A 23,567-nucleotide genomic window follows, 5' to 3' on the forward strand; every position below is an offset into this window, starting at 1 on the left:
GAAAAAAAATCTTCACTTAAAAACCACATTATCCTGATATTTCCAACCACTCAAGAAAACAATATACAATATATCAAAGCTCTAATTCAGAATTTAATGTTGAACTAAAGTTTACTTTTGAACTAAAAGAAAGGACTGGCTACATAAATTATTGCTGCAAATGAAACTATTTAAGGCACTTTTCAAAAAAATCAAGAGTTCAAAGATTGTGGCAGAAGCACTGAACACAAAATAATTACAAATAAGTCAATTCTTTATTTCAGCATAACAGGCCAATTAGTGGGGGAGGGGAAAGAATTTTTTTAAAAACTACCATACAACATCAATATTATATGACGATCAATTCTGATGAATGAGACTCTCCAACAAGGAGATGATTGATGCCAGTTCCAATGATTTTGTGATGAAGAGAGTCATCTGCACCCAAAGAGAGGATTGTGGGAAATGAATGTGGTTCACAACATTACATTCTCACTTTTTTGTTGTTGTTTGCTTGCATTTTGTTTTCTTACTCATTTACTTTCTTTTTTTTTATTATTTGATTTTTCTTGTGCAGCAAGAGAATTGTATAAATATGTTTATACATATTGGTTTTAACATATTTTAACAGGTTTAACATATACTGGATTGCCTGCCAACTAGGGGAGGGGGTGAGGGGAAGGAGGAAAAGTCTGAAACACAAGGCTATTCAATGGTTAAAGTTGTCAAATTATCCATGCATATGTTTTGAAAATAAAAAGCTTTATTTAAAAACTGCTATAATAATTGAAATAGTATGTTTATAATTTTACTAATTTCAATTGTCAAAAAAAATCATCAATAAGTGGCTAGGTTAGGAGAGATAAGACTTGCAGTTTTTAGCTATGCTGATCCTCAGAAAGCAGACAATAAACTAGCTGCCAGGAATCCTTCTAGAATGGCAGAACTTGTAAAAGTTTTTGTATTATAATGACATTGTCTGTGAAAACACATGTTAGCCTCCAACCAAGTGAAGTGCGGAAGATTTATAGCAAGTCAGAGGAGAAGCTGGTCATGGTTTATGATTTGAGATCATCCACTATGGATTATGGATGGACATCCACATAATGAAGGGAATATCAATGTTTGTGAAACCACAAATTCAAGTTTTTAAGTAATGATTTAAAAACATCTTTCCAAGTCAAATGAATTGCTAAAATGTGACTGTATTTCTAAAGTTAGGCTTAAAGCAATGAAACACCTAGAACTAAGATCCATATTAATACAGTGCTTTTCACCTTTGAGATGAGCAGTCTTTTGTGGCTGCAAAACTTAAATAACATAGCGGCTTCACATTTTCTCTATGATATGACCTTAGCCAACACTACCTTCCCAGCCTTATTTTTCCTTACTACCTCTATTATTTTTACTCACACCAATTACAAGGAAAATATACACTGGAATAAGGAATTAGCAAGTGATAATTTTTCCAAAATGATTAAAAAAAGGAATTATCTTCACATGTTGGGAAAGGAAATAAGACAACATAAAAGGAAAACTGTAGTTGAATTAATTTACCTCCTTAGGAGAAGCTCTAAGATCTAAAATGTTAAGAATCTTTAAAATGCTGCAACAAGGAACCTTTAAGATATATACTTACTTTTTAAAAATTCTCAACTTAAACACTCAATGAATAAATCACCTGTCTTATTGAAATCCTTCCAACAACTGAGATTTTCTTTGCCAATACGATAGGTATGAAGTAGAATCTCAAGAGTTTTAATTTATATTTCTCTTATTAGTGATGTGGAGGATTTTCATATGAGGAGAACAAGAAGCTAGGTTTCTACAGATATTATCAAAATAAGAAGGAAGGAGTAAAATATCTCCAACCAATCAACACGAATGTCAAGGAACTGGCTAAACAACAAAGTTCCTGACAAAAGGACTCAGGCTTAAATTGTCTCAAACCAGCTAAGGTCAATGTCAGGACACAAGCCTTTTTTGACATGGAATCCAAGAATAAAGAGGATTGTAAATTGTAACACCAATTGTAACTCTGATTGTAAATCTGACTTAATTGTAATTCCGATCTTAAAGTTGACCAGTAATGAGAAGCTCTGACTGTAAATCCAACCAATTAGAACTTTGTAGGGAGGTGTAAGGAATCAAATGAAATATAAAGTTTGCTCCTGATTCTGTATTCATTGTGTTCTTGTTGGGAGTACATCTACTTCTAAGGGAGAACTAAATAAAGGATTCTTCCTTCAATCCCTTTACTACTCTTAGACTAGCTTTTCAACCCAGGGATAGTGCCAAAAGCAGTTCATTAGGGCTTACTCCCTGATCCTACTCCATTCCAGTGGGTCTTTTGATAACATTTATATGATTGATGAAAGCATGAACTTCTTCCTTTAAGAAATGCAGGTTCATATCCTCTAACCATTTTTTTTTTTTTTGGTTGGATAATGATGATGGCTGACATTTATACACCAACTAATAAACATAAAAATCAATAAACAGAGCAGTTTGGTAGCAAAGTGGAAAGAGTGCCAAACCTTGAATCAAGAAGACCTGAGTTCAAATTTTACTTCAGACTTGTATTGCCTGTGTGACCTTGAGCAAGTCACTTTACTGTTTACCTCAGTTTTCTCATCTGTAAAATGAGATGTAATGAAAGAAATAGCAAACTTCTCTATTATCTTTGTCAATAAACGCCCAAATGGGGTCACAAAGAGTTGGACACAACTGAAACATGTGCCAAGCACCATGCTAAGCACTTTACAAATATAGAAATCTACAGCAACTTATCAGCAGGATAATACACTATGACAAAGTGGAATTTATACCAAGAATGCAGGGCTGACTCAGTATCAAAAAAACTATCAATACAACTGACCATAGCAGTAATAAAACTAACACAGATCATACAACTATCTCAAAAGATGCACAATAAGCATTTGACAAAATACAACACCCATATTCCTAACAAAAACATTAGATAACAAACAATAAATGAAGTTTTCTTTAAAACAGATCTAAAACCATCAACAAGCATTATATGTAATGGGAATAAGTTAGAAGCAGTCCCAATAAGATCAGCGGTGAATCAAGGTTGCCCACTATCACCACTATTATTCAGTATTGTACTAGAAATGTTAGCTTGAGCAATAAAAGAAAAAAAAAAAAAAAAGGAAGGAATTAGAATAGGTAATAAGAAAACAAAATTATTACTCTTTGCAGATGAAATGATGGCATACTTTAAAAATCCTAGAGAATCCATTAAAAAGCTACTAGAAACAATTAACAACTTTGGCAAATTTGTAAAATATAAAATAAATTCACATAAATCATTAGCATTTCTATATGTTACCAACAAAGCCTAGCAGCAAGAGATAAAAAGAAAAATCCCATTTAAAATAACTATAGATAATTTAAAATATGTGGGTGTCTATATGTCAAGATAATGCCAGGAACCTATGAACACAATTACAAAACACTTTTCACACAAATAAAGTTAGGATAGGCCACACTAATATAATAAAAATGGCAATTCTACCTAAATTAAGCTACCTATTCAGTGCCATACCAATCAAACTGCAAAAAAATTATTAAAAAATAATAAAATTCATCTGTAAGAACAAAAGATCAAGAATACCAAGGAAATTACTGGGAGGGAGAGGAGGATGAAGGAAGGTGGCCTAGCTATATCAAATCCTCCAGCAGTCATCAAAACCATTTGGTACTGGCTAAGAAATAGACCAATGGATCAGTGGAATGGTTAGGTACATAAGACACAATAGTCAGTGACTATAATAATCAAGTGTTTGATATGTCCAAAGATTCCAGTTTGTGGTTTAATAGCTAATTATCTGAAAAAAATTGCTAAGTTAATAGTATGGCAGAAACTAGACATTGGCCAGCATCTAATACCTTATGCCAAGATATGGTCAAAATGGGTATATAAACAAATTAGGAAGAATGGTGATACATAAAAGGTAACACTTTAAGCAAATTAGGAGAGCAAGAGATAGTCTACCTGTCAGATCTGTGAAGGTTAGAATTCATGACCAAAGAAGAACTAGAGAACATTATGAAATGCAAAATGGATAAATTTGATTACATTAAATTAAAAAGTGTTTTGCATAAGCAAAGTCAATGCAGCCAAGATTAGAAAGAAAGCAGAAAGCTGGGTAAAAGGTTTTACAGCCAGTGTTTCTGATAAAGGCCTTATTTCTCAAATATATAGAAAATTAAGTCAAATTTATAAGACAAGTCATTTTCCAATTGATAAAGGGTTAAGGGATATGAATAGGTAATTTTTCAGATGAAAAAATTAAAGCCACTTCTAGTCATATGAAAAAATGTTCTAAATCAGTATTGTTTAGAGGAATACAAATTAAGAAAGCTCTTGAGGTACCATTTTAGACCTCTTACATTGGCTAAGATGAAAAAATGATGTTGGAAGGGTTTTGGGAAAACTGGAACACTCATACATTGTGAGTGGAGTTGTGAACTGATCCACCCTTTGATCCAGCACTGTCATTACGTATCCCAGAGAGATCATAAAAGAGAAAAAAAGACCCACACATGTAAAAATATTTGCATAAGGTCTTTTTGTAGTGGCAAGAAAATGGAAAATTAAGTGGATACCTATCAGTTGAGGAATGGCTAAATAAAGCATGGTATATGAATATAATGCAATATTATTGCTCTATAAGAAATGATGAGCAGACTGATTTCACAAAAGTCTGTAAAGACTTAACATAAACTAATGATAAGTAGAATGAGGAGTGAAAATTTGCATACAAGATTATGTGATGATCAACTATGATGGACTTGGCTCTTAACAATAAGGTGACTCAAGAGACTACCAACAGATGTGGGATGCAAAATGTCATCTACAACCAGAGAGGGAACTATGAAAACTGAATATGGATGGAAGCATAGTATTTTCACTTTTTTTTTCTTTCTCTCTTTTGGTCTGATTTTTCTTGCACAACATGCCGAATATGGAAGTATGTTTAAAAGAATTGTGTATATTTAATCTGTATCAAATTACTTGCTGTCTTGAAGAGGGGAGAGCTAAGGGAGAGGGGAAAAAAATGGAACATAAAGTCTTACAAAAATGAATGTTGAAAACTATCTTTACAAGTATTTGGAAAAATATTATTGAAATTTTAAACAATGAAAACCAAACATAATTTAATTTGATCCTCATAGTGGAAGTTAAATGCTATTATCATCTCCATTTTATAACTGAAGAAACTAAGGCAAACAAAGATTAAGTGAACTTGACCAGGGTTACACAATAAATGTTTGAGGTTTCATTTGAATTCAGGTTTTCCCCATTGATTCCTGACACTGCAATATCCTCCTAGGAAATGGTTCTTGTTCTTACATAAAGAACAAAGATATATCTTGAATATCATACCTTTATTGCAAGATTTTCCCCCTCCCCCTCAATTGTTTCTCTCCTAATCCTAACAAAAACTTTTTTATGTCATCATACTGTGAAACTACTGTGAAACTATCTACCCCCTCTTTGGTCAAGAATTCTTACCTCATCCTAAGGCACAAAAGATTATTTCCTTCCTGGTACCATTAATTATGCTTATGATGTGACTTTTTATATCTATGTTACATACCTATTTAAATCTCAAAAAATGTTGTGAATTATTAACCTATACCTAGTTCCTTGCAGATTGTTGTTCAGTTTTCCCATGTTTTTTTCTCCCCCCCAAAATAATGAATCATCATCCTAGTAATAGATCAGATTTACTGAATCATATGCTACCATGTAGTTTGCTTCTTTCTGTTGGGTATTTCATTTGTTCCCATAATCGATCTCTATTTAAATAGTTTAGATGATTTGTGATATAGTTTAAGATTTAGGTACCCAATTTTACTCAACTTTGTTATTTTTTTTTAAATTCTTGACCTTTTGTTCCTCCAGAAGAATTGTTATTGTTTTGAAGAATTCTATAAAGTAATTCTTTGGTACTTTGATGTGGCACAAAATAAGTCAATTGATTTAAGTAGCACTTTTTTTTATTATATTGCAATAGCCTGACATTAGGCTGTTAATATTCTTCCTATTATCTAGACCTGTCCTTCTGCAATGAGTGCTTTGTAGCTATATTTAGTATACAGTGAATACTGTGATTTGGTAAATAGTCTCCTAAATATTTTGTATATTCTTTAATTATTTTGAATGGAATTTATTGCTTCCTGCTATGAAGACATATAATCTCTAAGATTATTATTCAAAGAATATTTTAACTTGCAGTTATATGGGAAATAACTATGTAAATACAAGTTATTATATACTGAAACCTCATCATTTTTAAAATGGTTCTCAGTTTCCTCATTGGTGAGTTTAATTCAACAAAGCATAACCAAACACTACAATATACTGTGCAAAAAAAACCCAAAACCATATAGTTCCTGCAGGGCAGAGATGAGGAGTTAATTCATTTTATGTATAATAATCAGGCAGTGCAAAGACCACAAAGATGGGAGATGGAATGCTATGTTTACGGAAAAGCAAGATGACCTGTTTAGGTGAAATGTAGACTAGGTAAAGGAAAAAACTTTTCAGAAATATAGGAAAGGTAGACTCGCTAGGATGTGAGAAGCTTGAAATGCTAAGATTCTTAAGCAGATGAGTAACACAATCAAATGTGTGCTTTAGGAATCTCAATTTGCCACCGGTATGGAAGACCAATTGAAAAGGCATAGCCTAGAGACAAAAGAAACCACTTAGAAGACTGTCATGGTCTGAATTAGAATAGACAATGGAAATATTATGGAGGAAGAATCAACAAAATTGGCAACTGATTGGATATCAGATTGGGAGAACAGATAAAAAGGCAAGGATTAAGTGTAATTGTGAACCTGGCTGACAAAAAGAGTGTTGTAAAAGATCTGTGGGACAATTTCATAAGTTATAATCTTTATGCCAGCTAGTACTAAGAAGTTAAAATAACTTTCTACCTTATTTTCCTTCTCTCAAATTAATGGGAATTAAACTGTTGAAGTGGACTTAAGAGTCAAAAGAAAGGGATTCAAATTCCATTCTGACACTTACCAGGAGAAACTGTTATTCAGAATGTTAATTCAGAATTCAAATGTTAATAGATTTGTTACCAATTTTTCCATTTGTAAAATGGTAATATTTTTATCAACCACTTACCAAGTTAATACAGGAAAACCACACGAGTGTGATTTACTATTAAAATTAGGTCAACTATGTCTTTGAATTTATATCAATCCATGCTGTTTCATCCCTTACAATCAAGGAAAACAAATAGTTTAATTCCATTCAGTTTAAATATTTATTACATGGACAGAAGAAATGATGAAAGAGATGGTTTCAGAGACACCTGGGAAAATTGTTATGAATTGATAGGGGGCAGGAGGTGGAAAGAAGAAAATAAACATTTATTTAGTATCTAGTATGTTCAAGGCACTGTGCTAAGCTCTTTAGAACCCAACTTCACAAACTGAGGTTCTTGACCCCATATGGGGTTTCAAAAGTGAATGTGAGAGCTGCGAAACTATGACTTATGATTAGCAAAAGTTGGACTTGTGTATCTATTTTATATATCTTACCTAGGGTGCTGTAAACATTTCTCAGGCAAAAAGGGGGCAGTAGTGAAAAAAGTTTTAAGAAACTTTTGCTTTAGAAAAAGTGTCTCTTTACTCAAGACCCTGGGAAGTATACCTGATGGCGTTATCCTCATTTCATAGTTGAGGAAATTAAGACAAAACAGCTATTAAGTAAATTGTCCCAAGATCACATATCTAGTGTCTACAGCCACATTTGAACTCGGATCTTTTGGACTACGGAGGGAATAGAGAGACTTGGGCCCAGGGTCCAGAAGATCTGGACCAACTATAGACATTGACAGCACTTACATAGAGAAGGCAATATTGTAAAGATAAACAATTCTGAAAGACAAAGACTATTCTAGGGAACACTATCCACCTCCCAACAAGATTCAGGACAAGATCTATTTTTAGACCTGGCCAAAGAAGGAATTTCTTTTGTTTGACTATGCATAATTGTTACAAGGATTTTTTCCTTTTCCCAGGAAGTGGGATAAAAAGCAAGCAATGAAAAATTTGAATCCTCACGGAGTTTAGAGAGGTACAACTCAAACACATATAAACCAGTGAAAGGGCAGCAGAGTCAGGAATCTCAAGACATTTATTAGCTATTATGACCTTGGGCAAGTCATTTAATTCACTTGCCTTAGTTTCCTTATTTGTAAAAGGAAGATAATAACAGCATCTACCTACAAGGATTGTTGAGAGATCCAATGAGACAACTGTAAAGCACTTAGCACAGTGCCTGGCACACAATAAGAGCTATAGTAACGTTAACTAAATTTTTTTTTTCATTGTTGTTCACTTATTTTCACCTCCAACTCTTCATGACCCTATTTGATGTTTTCTTAGCAAAGATTTAGCATTTCCTTCTCCGAGGTTTATTTTACAAATCAGAAATTGAGCAAAAAGGATTAAATGCCTTGCCCAGGTTATAAAGTTACTAAGTGTCTGAAATGAGTTTGGAACTCAAGAAGATGAATCAAATCTTCTCAATTTGGCTTGGCACTATCCCATGTGCCACCTAGTCGCCCTATTATTAAACAATGTAAAGTATATTCAGAATAATTTTGGGAGAAAGGCACTAGAAACTGGTAGGGAAAGGCATTAGAGATATACACATAGGAAAAGGGCATTTGTGGTGTATTTTGAGGAAAATAAGGATTCTAAAAGGCGGAAATGAAGAGGCCATGGATTCTAAGCCCAAGAAAAAGCTTGTGCAAAGCTAATGATGTGAAATGACATGTTTAACTTTGCTATATCAGGTCTGTGAAGTAATCTATAATAGGGCTGGGCCTATCAGTTTGATGCTAATTTACAGGCAAAAGGGAACTTAGGTCTTTACTGAATCTGACACTTGTATTCTTGGGCAAATCAATTTAACCTCTCCTGGCCTCAGTTTTCTCATCTATAAAATGTGGATACTTGTAGCTCTTCTTACCAAGATTGTAAGGATCAAATGATACTGTATATGCAAAGTCTTTAGCTACTCTGTAGAACCTTGTAAATCCTATACTGTATAATGTGGTTATGTAAAGTCCTAATAATTTATCCCATCTACCATTCCAATTTTACCTCCCGATGGGGGAGCCATAGAGGTGGTAAAGCCCGATAAATCAGGACACCAGGGTTATAGTTCCATTTCTTCCACTAATTTAACATGTGAGTTAATTTACCTCTTCAGGCCTCAGTTGCTTCAACTCTACAATGAGACAAACAGACTTAAATGTCAAAAACCTTGAGAGATTCTATGTATATTAATTTCCAGCATGGTCCTTTTAGAATGATAGGAACTCAAGACCATTTAATCTAGTCCATAACCTAAACAAGAAATCTTTTTTACACTGTATGGTCAGAATTGTTTCATTCTTTCTTTATAACCCCAGGATGTAGAAAGCTGTTTAGCAAAGCTGGTTGATAGATTTACATATTCCTGCCTTACATGTATTCAAGCTGTGACCACTTTCTGAAATATATCTCCTCCCTAGAGGCCTATTCAGATCCTACCTGATTTAAGTTCCAATTTAAGCTTTCTCTGACCACCAGAGCCATTGTGATGTGCTATAATGCAAGGTCCATAGCGAGTTATTCAGCACTAAGTTTCAGGCAGTAGTGATTATCTTTTATGTTTAGCTAATGTGTGAGTTTTCTAATTGAAAGCTGAGTCTTCAAGCTAGAGATGTATTACTGGATTCTCTGCAAATTATTTTTTGGTAGGAAAAGGCTTGTTTTCTATAAGTATATGGTAAGAACTTCCAACACATTTGAATAAACTGTATGGATTTTAATTTTTTTTTCTAGGAGTCTAAATTTTCAAAATTAAGATTCTGGGGCAGTTTAATTTACTCTCAACTATTATTTTGTGACTGCATAGGAGGTTCACCTAATCTGTAATGATATTTCCAGAATAGTTTATCCAAAATTATTTTAATTTTATTTGTTCGATTTTTCATTATGTGTATCTGGCAGCACTGAATTCTAATAAAACTGTGATATACATATAAAATATTTAAAGATCTTAACAACTGTTACTATACTAAGGATAAAATGTATTAATGTTACTATACTAAGGGTAAATAATATTAAAAGATTGTTTCCTTTAATCATGTAAACAAAAATAAAATAGCAAATACATTTGGCATATAAAGAAATGGAATAGCGCCTGTATGGGAAACATACAGATAATGCAGTATAATGTTACATATCTTTGGTTTGCTGAGGAGAGAGCAAGAGATTGTTTTTTAGATCTATGCCATTTTGCTTACAACAGGATTAAAAACTCATCTTATACTTTGATAAGTTTTAAACTTTCAAAGTCAGCACCACCTTGCATCTGACATTACCAACATATTGTATGAAATGTTTCCCATTAATTTTAAACTTTGTTTCTGGAAGAGAGGGATAATATTTATTTTGAACTGAGCACATCATGCACATGTTAATGCCTAATTAAATAACATTTATTATGAAATTGACTATTAATAAGAACAATACTGTACACATTTACATGACCTCTCTTCTCACATAAATTGTTTCATCTGTTCTATATAATAACCTTAAAGCAGACAGGATAATTATTTATCAACGTTGATTTTGTTGTTGTTTTTTTAACAAGCAGCTCAAAACAAAATGGGTGCAAATCAATTGGGGAACAAATTGTAGCAGAAGAATATAATTGACTATTATTTCTGTGAAAGCATTAAAAGCATTAAAAATGGCAAGTAAGCCAAAGTCATTGAAAAATGGGAAGAATTATATGAACTAATAGAGTAAAATGATCATTTCTATGAGAACACTTTTGTGTTAATTTAAAAAAAATGCAAAGAAAAACAACTCTGGCCCATTCCAAAAATTGTTAAAAAAAAAAAAAAAAAAAACAAAAACAAAACTAAACACTGGTTAATGTGGTGACAAGTCATGAATTCAGGGGACTGATAAGGCTTATGACATTCACCATTTGGGAGTAAAAAAGCAATGGACTAAGGATACAGAATGAAACATTTTCATGAGCATTGATAAATATCTTAAGAGTACATAAAACAAGTCAGAAGCAGACATGGCAATTTTGGCACAATTGTATTACATTTAATTTATATTGTACTATTTCATATACAATTTTTTTTGCTCTTCTTTGAATACCAAAATGTTTGTGTTTGTTGATGCCTAAGTTCATAATACAAAAATATCTAATAAAATAAAATTTTAAAATTAAACAAGTCATAACACTACAATGCATGTTAAAACTGAATAACCTATGTTGTAAGAAATGAATACTTTGTAGCATAGTCTGTGATTATGTGTAATAAAGTAATTCAATACATTTTTACTTTCTGAAGATATTTATTCCAAAGCTCTCATTTTACAATTGAGAAAACTGAGGGTCAGAGAAGGGTAAGGTACCTACTCAAGTTATTCATTCAGTGAATTTACCAGACCTCAAATTAGAACTAGACCTTTCCTACAATGACAAGTCTCTCAGCTTTCAGTGTCTCCTCTTGGCTTTGGGACTCCTTTATATTCATAAAAATTGAGGGATTTTTATTTGATTAAAATCAATATTTAACTGTACTGGAAATTAAAAGTGATAAATTTTTAAAGTTTATTTGAAAATAGTACACCAACTTCCTGTTCATATAAATATTTTTATTAAAAAATGTCATTTCTGCTATAACATTTGTTTTGAAAACTAAAATTTGCTGAAACCTAATTGATATAACAAACAAATGTCTATAAGTTATTTTCACATTTGCTGTTAGAGGATTACCTCTTCAAGAAATAGCTGGACTACTTCACAATAACTCACAAGATATACCTATTGTTATCAAGGTAAAGTGCCATATTTAATATGTATCTTCTGGTGTGGTAGATGATGTAACTGGAAGAAGGGATAACCCAGTAACCCTTCCCAAACCCAGAGCTTCAGACTCTTGTTTTCCTAACACTACTATTTACTGTAGTAAATACATGTCTTAATCATTTAATATGCATAAAACTGTGTTGCCATTTTTATTTGGTTCCTCTCTTTTTTGGTACAGATGTTGTTGAGTTCTATACCTCTACCTTTTTTCCCATAAGCCCTGTGGTTTTTTAATTGCCTGATTTTGCATGGCTGCAATTTGTTGAGCAATTGATTATCTTTGAATATCAGTGTTCTTTTCTGGTAATTTTCTTTTTCTTTTTTTCCTCAATAGTATTTTATTTTAACAAACACATATAGAGATAGATTTCAACATTCATTTTTGTAAGATTCTATTCCAAATTTTTTTTCTCCCTCCTTTCCTTATCTCCCCCCTTCCCAAGACTTGAGCAAGAGACCCCTCCCTACTGGGTTCTGAAACCAAAAAATTTGAGAGCTGCAGAACTGAAAAGAAACTGAAAGCTGAGACCTTTCATTGTAGGAACTGTATATTGTAGAATACATGTACATTCTTTTTAAACATATTTCCACATTTGTCATGCTGTACAAGTAAAAATCATATCAAAAGGGAAAAAAAAAAAAAAGAAAAAGAAAACAAAAAAGATATAGACACTATGCTTTGATCCACATTCGTCTCCATAGTTCTCTCTCTGGATGTGGATGGCATTTTGCATCCCAAGTCTATTGGAATTGTCTTGGATCACCATATTGCTGAGAAGAGATAAGTCTATTATAGTTGATCATCACACAATATTGCTGTTATTGTATACAATGTTCTCCTGATTCTTTTCACTTCGCTCAACATCAGTTCATGTAAGTTCTTCAGGCTTTTTCTGAAATCAATGGCTGCAATTTAAGAATATGTATTACAGTATAATTGACTATATTTTCTAAAACAAATCAGCAAAAAGAGTGGTACTGTTTTACATAATTTTTTTTCAAATCTCTTTAATGTATCTTATACATTATATAGAGGATGACATAAGATGGCTAGATTCATCTGTCTACTACGTTCATTTTGTTTCAATGTTGTTTTGAAGTATTAAAAAAATCCAGCCTCACATAGATAGATGAAAAAAAGAGTATTTTAACAGACAAATAACATCTTAATATTACTATGAAAATAGTTTTGACCTCAAGGATCTTTTGAAAAAGTTTTAGGGATTTCTAAGAGTCTAAAGATCACAATTTGAGAACCACCACTCTGATACCAATGGTATCCAAAATGAACTTGGGGAACTGGTGTCTAGGGAGAGGAAAGGAATGTTAACTTGATCCCAAAGAGTTTGTAACCAACCAAAAGGAGTGTGGAAATGAGGGTTGAATTCAGCGCTTTCATAATACCCAAACATGGGATTGGTTTCCAGTACAATTCCAACATCTCATCCTCCAATACTACTCTACTTTTTCTCTTTCCCCCTTCTGCAACCTGCCCCATCACTCTACTTCCCGATTTTGATGCAGTCAGCCGTAGATGGAAATTATAATCTAGTTCTCTTCCCAGGAACCCATAGCACAAGTTTTGCAGGTCTATTGGGAAATTCCCCCCTCCCAAGCATACAGACCCACTGCCTTCTAAATCGCCTGGCTGACTGCAGTGCACACCCCTTTTAAAGTAGAATATTCAACTGTGGGACAGTAACCAGTTAAGAGCCTTCTTTTATTTTAGGTCAGGAGTAGAGAACTTTTATTCTGCCAACTGCCACTTGGATATTTATAACATTCACAGACCATACAAAATTATCAACTTGTAGAACTCAAATGGGACTTTGTTGTACCTAGCTTTCAGGTTATCTTTGACAGTGGTTGATAATGCAAATAATTCCCCAATTTGGCCCATAATTCCCATTCCTGTTTTAGGTAGTATAGAATGAGTACCCTAAGATGAACAGACATGCATGTTTTTGTTACAGGATCTGCCTTAAAAACCTTTCTTTTAAAATTCCTTATATCTTTGTAGAGCACCACTATTCTATGAGTTGGTTAACTTCACAACTTTGTTGTCTTCAATCTCCTCAACCCACAGATTCAATCAGTTGCTAAATTTTATCTTTTCTAACTAGACATCCCTTTCTTTTACTTATATAAGCCAGCACTTTAGTTAAGTTCTTTATTAGTTCTTGCTTAAATTTCTGCAATTGGCTCCCAATGCAATATATTCTCTACATGGCTACCAATGTAAATTTCCTAAAGCAATTTGTCCATGTTGCTTCCCTATCCTATTTCCAAGTGACTCTAGGATTATCTTATCTTTTAACTTCGATTTTTGTGAGAGTTTTTATGATGTTAACAATTATTAGTACAGTATTATATATAAATAATTTATAAATAGGTAATGTACATATACACATTTAGGGTGCATGCCCAATCTATTTTACTCTTAGGAAGACACAATCAAAAAGTTTGCACACAACTGCTGAAATAATCTTCTGAGACATAAGACTGACCATGTCAAAACTTCAGAGCTTTTTTATTGTTTGCTTCCTGGTCAAAATATAAAATTCTCTGCTGTGTAATTCTGCCTTTAGGGAGATGAGTAGCATAAGCTCCATCTATGATTCTCTGGAACCAAGGTTTGTTATAGCAATGATCAGAGCTTTTAAAATTTTCAGTTTCTCTTTATAATAATGATGTCACTGCAGAAATTTTACTTGGTTCTGCTTATTTCATTCTGTATCAGTTCATATAAGTCTCTCCAGCTTTCTCTGAAACCATCCATTTTGTCATTTCTTAAAAGATACAATAATAATCCATTCCATTCATATGCTTTAAATTATTTAGCCATCCTTTATGACATTCCTTTAGTTTCTTGGGGTTTTTGGCTACCATATAAAAGATACTACTATAAATATTTTACATATATTGCCTCTCCTTTTGATCTTTTGGTATATAGACCTCATTAGTGAAAGAATATGAATAGTTTATTAACTGTTTGTGCACAGTTCCAAACTGCTTTTCAGAATAGCTGAACAAATAAACAGCTTTACCAACAGTTCATTAGTGTGCCTATCAAGTTCAACATTTGTCAGTAATCTATAATAATCAAGTATACACAAGATAAACTAGGGATAATCTCAGAGGAAAGACAAATTAAGGAGGACTAAAAAGCTTCTTGTAGAATGTGAAACTTTAGCTGAGATTTGAAGGCAAGGAAACTGACAAGTCTCTCTTTTCCAACGCATCCTCCAAACAGCTACAAGAAGTTGTTGTGGCTCCTTATTTTCTCTAGGACCAAATAAAAACTCCTTGCTTAGAATTTCATAATCTGGCTCTACTTTAACTTTCCAGATTAATTTACTACACTTCATTAACTATGCATATCCACCTGGGTAATTCCATCATCTCTCACCTCAATACCTTTGCATAAGCAATTGTATCCTAGGCTCCTCAACTCTGACTCTTGGAATCCTTTCTTCCACCTAGAGGCATAAAAATTTTTATAGCAGCTCTTTATATATAATCAAAGATTTGGAAATTGAGGGGATATCCATCAACTGGGGAATGGCTAAACAAGTTGTTATATGATTGTGATGTAACACTGCTGTACTATAAAAGATGACAAAAAGATAGTTTCAGAAAAACCTGGGAAAATTTATATGAACTGATGAAAACCAAAGTGAGCAGAACCAGAAAAGCATTGTACACAATAACAAAAACATTATAATAATCAATTGTGAAAGACTTAGCTGTTTGGTACAAGTTGATGAGTCAATTCCAAAGTACCCATGATAAAACAAACAAAAAAAAATGCGATTGATCTCAAGAATAACTAATGAACTCTTGAGTATAGACCGAAGCATGCGTTTAAAATTATTTTTAATTTTAATTAAAGCTTTTTACTTGCAAAACATATACATAGATAATTTTCAACATTCACCTTTGTAAAAACTTGTGTTCCAATTTTTTTTCTTCCCTTCTCCTTATCCCCTCCGCTAGATAACAAGTAATCCATCCATGTACATGTTAAATTTGTACAATTCTTCTATACATACTTCCACAATTATGATGGTGCACAAGAAAAATCAGATCAAAAAGGAAAAAAGTGAGAAACAAAATGCAAGCAAACAATTAAAAAAGTGAAAAAAAAAGTTTCATCCACACTCAGTCTGGACAGTTCTCTCTCTGGGTACAGATGGCTCTCTTCATCACAAGACCATTGGAACTGGCCTGAATCAGCTCATAGTTGAAAAGGGCCAAGTTCGTCAGAATTGATCATCATATAATATTGCTGTTACTGTGTATAATGTTCTCCTAGTTCTACTCAATTAGCATCAGCATTGGTTCATACAAATCTGTCCAGGCCTCTCTGAAATCATTCTAAAGCATACTTTTAAAACTTTATTTTTGTCTTTTTTTTTTTTTTTTTTTTTTGAGAGGGGGTTACAACATAGATAATACAGAATTAAGTTTTGCATAGAAGGAAAAAAAAATCCCTCTTTTCCTTTAAATCATGGATCAACTACCATTTCTTCCTATGGGAGGCATTCAGTACCACCCAGGGGTTAATTTTGTTTTATAAATAGGTGTGAATATAGGATATACTCAGTCACCTCCTAATACAATCTAGGGGAATCATGAATTCATTTTTTAAAAAATATTCTGATTAACTGCATTTTGACATAATTGGCTTCCTTTGTAATCCTATGCATTTCACTTTATGTGAAAAGGATACAAAACAAGGGTAAGAACTTCTGTGATATTTCACCCCCCTACCTCCCTAAAAAAAGGCAGTGTCTCGTTTTTAAACCATATTTTAAAAATAAAGTTGTTACTAATTTTTTAAATGAAGTTTTGTTAAGTTTTAATTTCTTCTATATGATTAATCAAGAGCATCTTTTATAACTGACTACTTAACTATTTGCCTTAAAAAAATTTTGAGGGAATATCCCAAGATGGCTATATATATAAATTTTTTCCCTAAATATATTTTTATGCATCTGTTGTCTGCTATAGAACATAAGCTCCTTGGGGACACAGTTTAATTTTTTTATTTTACTTCCTGAGTGCCTAACATACAATAAATAATAAATGCTTATTGATCAACTGATCTAAAACATGGTAAATAAAACCTTACTATGCCTGACAATTTTCTTTTATTTTTCATTTATTTATTTTTATTAAAGGTTTGCATTTACAAAACAGAGGCATGGGTAATTTTTCAACATTGACCCTTGCAAAACTTTCTGTTCCAAATTTTTCCCTCTTTCCCTCCATCCCTTCCCCTAAATGGCAAGTAGCCCAATACATGTTAAATATGTTAAAATATATGTTAAATCCAATATATGTATACATATTTACATAGTTATCTTGCTGCACAAGAAAAATCGGTTCGGATCTAGGGAAAAAAAAAAAAACAAAACCTGAGAAGGGAAACAAAATGCAAGCAAATATCAACAGAAAGTGTGAAAATGCTATACTGTGGTCCACACTCAAGTTTCCACAAACCACTCTCTGGATATATTTGTGGGTTTTTTTTTTTTTTTTTTTTTCATCACTGAACAATTGGAACTAGTTTAAATCATTTCATTGTTGAAGACAGCCATGTCCATCAGAATTGATCATCATATAGTCTTCTTGTTGCCAGGTATAATGATCTCCTGCTTCTGCTCATTTCACTTAGCATCAGTTCATATAAGTCTCTCCAGGTCTCTCTGAAATCATCCTGTTGGTTGTTTCTTACAGAACAATAATGTTCCATAACATTCATATACCATAATTTATTCAGCCATTCTCTAAACTGATGGGCACCCACAGTTTCCAGTTTCTTGCCACTACAAAAAGGGCCGTCACAAACATTTTGCACATGTGGGTCCCTTTCCCTTCTTTAAGATTTCTTTGGGATATAAGCCCAGTAGAAACACTGCTGGGTATGAACAGTTTGATAACTTTTTGAGCATAGTTCCAAATTGCTCTCCAGAATAGTTAGATCTGTTCACAGTTTCACCAACAATGCATCAGTGTCCCAGTTTTCCCACATCCCCTCCAACATTCATCATTTTTATTTCCTGTCATCTTAGCCGATCTGACAGGTGTGTAGTAGTATCTCAGAGTCTGACAATAATTTTCCAAAGCAAACAAATTTAAATTAAGCTCATTTCATAATTTTCTTTCAATGTCAAGTATATCCAGATATAACTATAAAGAAAGCTTATTTTTACCTTATGTAAAATTGCCTTTTCTTTATAATTTTTGAAATCTCAGCCTTAGAGGTAGTGGAAATTACATAAACCCACTATATGCAAAACAAGAGTTAAAGAACAGTCAAACTCCATCAAGAACATTTCATCTAATGAAAATATTCATTCCCTATATTTCCTAAGAAGTCTCAGGTGAGTTTCCTAAAATGAAAGACAGGTAGTAAAAGTGGGAAAAATCTGATTATTGCTTATAAATTTACACATGAAAACTAACCAAAAAGTAACTATGGAAAGTAATGCATTAACTATTCTTTTTATACAGTAGTTTGTTTTGTTTTGTTTTTTCCTTAAACTTTGAGTCCCTGGACCAAGATAAAGATTTAAGGTTATTTTATTACTATTAAGCAATAAGTATAGAATATGCTTCTCCAATGAGAAGAGGAGAAATTGTTAGCCTTTTTCCCTCCCTACAGCCATTATTCAGGATCTTAACTAAACACTAAAAAATAGAATAATGAATGTTAAAGAATTCCATCTCTGCTTCTTCCTACTACCATTCCTTCTCACATTTCTAGGCTTGTTGTCTGTAAAATGGAAGAGCTGGACAATATTAGAAATTCTTAGCCTTTTTTTGTCATGAAACTCCTTTGGTAATATAGTAAACCCTTCTCAGACTATGTTTTTTAATGCATAAAATAAAGTATGTAGGATTACAAAAGGAATCTATTATAATGAAATAGTTATACATACCACATACACACTCTATATATATATATATATGAGAATGTGTGTGTTTAAAGCTGAAGATCAAGAAGTCCTGGACTTGATTATCTAAAATCCCTTTATAGCTTTACATTCTATGACATGGCTGCTAGGATGTTATCACAATGGGGAGACCACTGTTTGAAACAGCTTTTGTATTTTGGAAAGTAGTGGGATACAGAGAAAAGAGCAGAAAAGAAACTTGTATAATCAGAAGAAACAAACTTTCAGGGCAAAAGAAGCCTCAACAACCATCAAATCCAACCCACAATTAATCCAGAATCCCTACTACAACACCTAACAAATGTTCATGAAGACAGCTTTCATATTGCAATTGAACATTGGTTACTCCTGCCCCCATTAAGGTACCCCCTTTCACTTTTGCAAGCAACTTCTACACATTCTCTCAAAGTTTTGCCTTCCATGGCCAAAAACAGAGGAGTGAGCAAACTTAAAATCCATTTTGACCTGTTGCTGCTGATTTTGTACAGCCTTAGAGGTAAGAAGTTTTTCTGCATTTAAAAATACAAAAACCATTTTTATCTCATGGCCCATACAAAAAAGTCCCATTCTTTTTTACTGTCATATTACACCACTGATCTACATGGTTTCTTTATAGTACACTAAAATCTTCAAATTGGGAGGCAGATTGTGGGGATCATGAAAGCCAGCTTAAGGAGTTCAGCAGACAGATTTACTTGTGCTATTTGAGCAGGTGAATAACTTGAATCATAGTAGTTCATTAGAAAAATTAGTCCAGAATGAAGTGAAAGGAATGGCTGAAAAGGAACAAAGATTTAGTAAACATGTTCCAAATGTTTTGCAAATATTATCTAATACTAACAATAACAAGATTGGGAAATAGGTGCTATTATTATCCCATTTCATAGATTAATTAATTGAAGCAGTATCTGAGGCTAAATTTGAACTCGGGGCTACCTCTCTATCCCATTACACCATAAATCTGCTGAGTCCTGTGTGAAGGGTGGTTTTGAGGCATAGACTTGTTAGGCAGATATTGCAATATTCCAGGAAAAGCGCTAACAACAGAAAAGCTGGGCACGTAGTTCAGGCCCTACCACCACTGAATGAATAGACTTGAGATTTTAGGCCAATCACAAAAGTCTCAGTTGTCTCCTTTGTAATATAAGAATACTATGCTCCCTTGGTATCACAGGTTGTTCTGAGAGTCAAATAGAATATGGCATGAAAAAGTTATAGATATGTAAACTACAATCATAAAGAAGTAAAATACAGATTAAAAATTTTTTTGCTTAAATTCATTCAAAGTGAAGTGTAAATGATAGATATCTCTTCAACTATTAATGCTCTCTTCTTACTAAAGTAAGACTTTGTAATTTTATTCATAATTTTTACTTATTTATCCATATATTTATTTGTTATATTCTCCCTAGTAGAACAAACTTCTTAAAAATAGGAATCTTTTATTTTGGTTTTGCGCTTTTGCATCTTTAGAGAGCCATCCCCTCTAGACTCCTAGATCATCACCTCTTACCCAAGCCACTGATGCCTTTTAAGTAAGGGATTTCTAACCTGGGATCTATGTATAGATTTTAAGGGTTCTTGAACTTGGAGGGGAGGGAAACATACTTTTATTTTCATTAACTTCTCATTGAATTTTAGCATTTTCTCCAATTATTAACAGGCAGCTAGGCTTGGATCTGGAAGCCTCATCTTCCAGAGTTCAAATCTGGGGTCTCAACAATTCTTTCTAATTCCCGCTTCAACCAGACCTACTTTATTTTTATCCCTAGCTACAAGAAAGAAAGGGTACAATTACCCTGAACTTTCAAAAGCTTCAGCAAGAAACCCTGGAGCAGCATGTTGATAGAGTTCACCAGCAGAAACCCAAGGTTAATCAGCTATGGACCCAGTATTAAAGCACTACTGCAATCAACAGGGATTACAAGAGTCTCATTGAAGAGAAAGACAATACAACCACCAAGGAGGAGAAAGAAAGAGGAAAGGGAAAGAGGTATTTCAAAACAATTATGTGAAATACTTGAAAAGTGAAGCGTTTTTAGATATTGTTTTAAAATATTGTCTTTACCATGACATAAATAAAAATTATCAAAATGTGGTACCTTAAAGGCAAATTATGACAATTTAAATAAAATCAACGAACGCTGTCAGCTGTACATGTATGTTTCTAGCTAAAATAATAGCAAGTTAAAAACCACAAAGATTAAAGTTAAGTGGCTATTATTTAACAACCATCTTGTGTAACAGAATTTACTCATATTCCTAGAGGTTATCCTAAAAAATTCTTTAATTTTGTTACCAAATGCATGCATTCTGCTAAACTATATTAAAAAAAAAACCTAAACCTTTTTCTTTTTTCTTTTTTTTCTGATTTAAAGTAGCAATACTATTTGGTCTTAGTTTTAATGTTGAAAACATCTGTACAAATACATATTTTTTAAAGTATCAGAGTAGAGATACATGAAGCTGTCAGATTATTAGCTGCCAAAATAAATCTGGCCCTAATAACCTCCTGATCTAAGATTCCATATAATAAAACTCTCACCCACCCACCCCCAACATTTTTTCAAGTATCTTTTATGAGAGACCTCTAATGAAAGACTGTATCTTTCATGAACAAATGTGAAAACAAGATTCATTTTGATGTGTGGTACAATTTTCAATCTAAATTTTTATTGGCAATATCCTGAAGTATATTAGATATAGTATGCCTATAATGAATAGCGAAGTAGATCTGTCCAAATTTAATCATCTGATCTTTTAAGTCCATTATAAATTTTAAAAGGGGGTCATCATTTTTCATGGTAAAAAAACAACCATGATCACAATCAACAGCAAAATCTATACTGGGTTTTTAAGCTAAGGAATAGGGCTCAAAACCTCCTCAGGATTTGAATTCTATAAGTTAAGTAATTTTTTGCCTAGGATTCAAAAAAAGCCCCTTGCCTTGACTTATCTAAGAAAGTCATAAGTTTAGTTGTACCTTCTCAAAAAAAAAAAAAATATATATATATACATATATGAAAATATTTTCTTACCACTTAACCATCAAAATGAAATTAAGATTTCTTCTAACAGTAATTTGAATTTCACTACACAAAAATCTTTCAATTAAAGGAACACTAAGATTGGATAGTTCCCAAAATGTTGACAAATTAAACTGTAATCAAATATTAATATGATTTGTCTGTGTGATTTACATCAATTAAACACTTACAACTTTTAAGATTCCTCTATTTCTCACAATGACAGTTTATCATAACACTTAATTCCTTAAAATTAAACAAGAGAGGCATCATGGCACCAATAATTCCTTTGCAAAAATGAATATGAAATTTATATTTGAGCCAGTGGAGAGATTTTATACCTTTTTTTTTTTTTTGGTGTGAAGATGACAGTTCCTTTTCAGGTATTTATCTTCAATCTAATACTGGTTCATTTTTGTAAATAGAGATTTTATCTAACAGGAATCACACCAGGGATCTGCTCTATCCCCAAAGGCATTTTCTTAAAATGGGAAAGAACAAAGAAAGAAACCTCCCCAGCATGTGCTTTCCATACTAGCTTCTTAGGACAGCATCAAGGGTGACAATATAGAGAGCACAAGCTTTCCTGCTTTTTATTCCGTGATCCACGTATAAAAGAACTCATTAGCCAACGTTCAAAGAGTTCCCAAATGATGAATAGAAGGCAGAGATCACAGCAACCTACTGACTATATTTTCAAGTATGTAAACCTATACAAAACATTTCTAAGAATTTGGTCTCGAGTATATTTTTTACAATTAAAGTTCTCCAAACATTCGAATTCGAAAGACTTCCTGATGAGCATTTTTTAAGATGTTCCCATGACACATTCCCTCTAGTTTGAAAGCATAAAACATTCTCTAAAATTCAAGTATTTTCAAATAAATGTAAGACCAGAAATAAACTCAAGAATGTAATAACTCAAAGCTAATGTCTCAACTAATTTGGGGAGGGGAGAGAGTATGTTTTTCTAGCAAGGCGTGTGTGTGTGTGTGTGTGTGTGTGTGTGTGTGTGTGTGTGTGTGTGAGAGAGAGAGAGAGAGAGTGAGAGTGAGAGTGAGAGAGAGAGAGAGAGAGAGAGAGAGAGAGAGAGAGAGAGAGAGAGAGAGAGAGAGAGAGAGAGAGTGTCTGTGTGTGTGTACCCACCCAAACAGAAGACGGACTTTTTAATGCGTGGTTTTACAACAAACATAGAGGTAACACCCAAGTCTTTCACGTTAGAGTGGAACTCATCCTATCAATTATTCTAAATAAGGCTCCTTCCTAAGATGTTAGCATGGCACGTCCCAATTTTAACTCTTTGACAGAAATTGTCAGCCCCCCTCCCCGAGCCAGGAGAGTGCCGGCTACCAGGTTTGCAGACGCAATGCCACTTATGAAGAAGGGAGTATCCGGTTCGACGCCACAAAATACAGATCGGTAACTTAAATACGGCTGCTGGGAGAGCACAATTATTCAAGCAGAACTGCATCTATCCAAGCCCAGTCAGGAAGAGCCGGTTACTCCCTACCTTGCCCCTAACCTCCCTGCCTTCCCAGCCCTCGCGTCGGGATAGAAGTAACCATCAGGTACAGAAGTAGAGGAGTGGGGAGGTCCATCCGGAAAAGAATGACGTGAAAAAGTCAAGCTTTTGCCTTTCATTTCGCGCAGCTG

The 23,567-nt window shown here is 33.2% G+C and overlaps 1 protein-coding gene and 1 long non-coding RNA gene across 11 annotated transcripts in view; both read right to left on the minus strand.

Annotated features, from left to right (window-relative positions):
- PIAS1 (protein inhibitor of activated STAT 1) overlaps nucleotides 1-23,567 on the minus strand; it is a 193,548-nt gene that overhangs the window by 141,831 nt on the left and 28,150 nt on the right. The gene's annotated exons all lie outside the window — the stretch shown is intronic.
- Nucleotides 521-23,418, minus strand: LOC141558073 (uncharacterized). Its single transcript, XR_012486949.1, has 2 exons — nucleotides 15,864-23,418; nucleotides 521-12,832 (listed from the first exon to the last, which is right to left on the minus strand). It is a non-coding gene; the product is annotated as an uncharacterized LOC141558073 (long non-coding RNA).

Source organism: Sminthopsis crassicaudata, chromosome 2 (assembly GCF_048593235.1).
Source record: "Sminthopsis crassicaudata isolate SCR6 chromosome 2, ASM4859323v1, whole genome shotgun sequence".
Taxonomy (NCBI): Eukaryota; Metazoa; Chordata; class Mammalia; order Dasyuromorphia; family Dasyuridae; genus Sminthopsis; species Sminthopsis crassicaudata.